Source organism: Nicotiana sylvestris, chromosome 12 (genome assembly GCF_000393655.2).
Source record: "Nicotiana sylvestris chromosome 12, ASM39365v2, whole genome shotgun sequence".
NCBI lineage: Eukaryota > Viridiplantae > Streptophyta > Magnoliopsida > Solanales > Solanaceae > Nicotiana > Nicotiana sylvestris.
This window is the reverse complement of record NC_091068.1, coordinates 109,466,922-109,467,866: the sequence shown is the minus strand read 5'-3', so window position 1 is coordinate 109,467,866 and position 945 is coordinate 109,466,922.

Sequence of the window (945 nt, the reverse complement as noted above, 5' to 3'; positions counted from 1 at the left end):
ATAAAACATTTGTAATGTTTTCTATGCCAGGACTATTTGAGGCCAAAAAAGAAAAAAAAGTAAAAGGAAAAAAATATAAATGTAGAATCTTCTACTAAAGAATTTGTATTTTCAGTTACAATTTAAAAAAATTAGAATCTCTTTTTGAAAGAAAGGTATATGTCTACCTACTTTTAATATTTGTATTCACTGTAGTATCTTTCACAATAACTAGAGAAATTCATTGTGATATTTAGAAGATAAAATTTTAAAACGGATCTTGTGATTGATAAAATAAATGATGAGAAAAAGAAGCTCTGGCCACAAAATCTACAGTAGAAGCTACTACTCGAGAGTTGATGCTGCATAAAATATGATGAAATACCTCCTATTAGGGAAGTGAAAGGCTTAAAGTGTGCCCAATTAGAGGTACATACAACTTTAGCGCTTTGCATTTGTTTGAGGAATTGCATCTGCTACCTTGTTTAAGTTTAGTAAAGGTGATTCTTCTTATCTTCTATCCATGCCTATTTGGAGGATGAGTTACAGATTGCAAAGTTGCAGGACGACAATAAGTTTGGTGTCCTGCGAGGGAAAACATCATGACAGCAACGCAAGTAAACCTCCTTAACAAATAAAACTGTGGGAAAATAAATGAAAGTGCTAGAACATGAAAGAAACAAGTACAATTAAGGTGCAATGAACAAATTAACATCATGAGGGCTATCTTGCCCACATCGCCATAAGGTCTGAACAGAATTACAACATGCGTGGGGAGTAATCATACAACCTTACCGCCTAACACGTCATAAAAGAGTAGCACATAACATAGGCTAGCGGCACAAATAATATCCATTCTGCCTGGTAACATAACCATAATGACAATCTTACAAGAGCGCTCAAACTTGATCTGATACAAGATACATATTCTCATTGAGCTTTCAAATAGCCCCCAACCCAAATCCT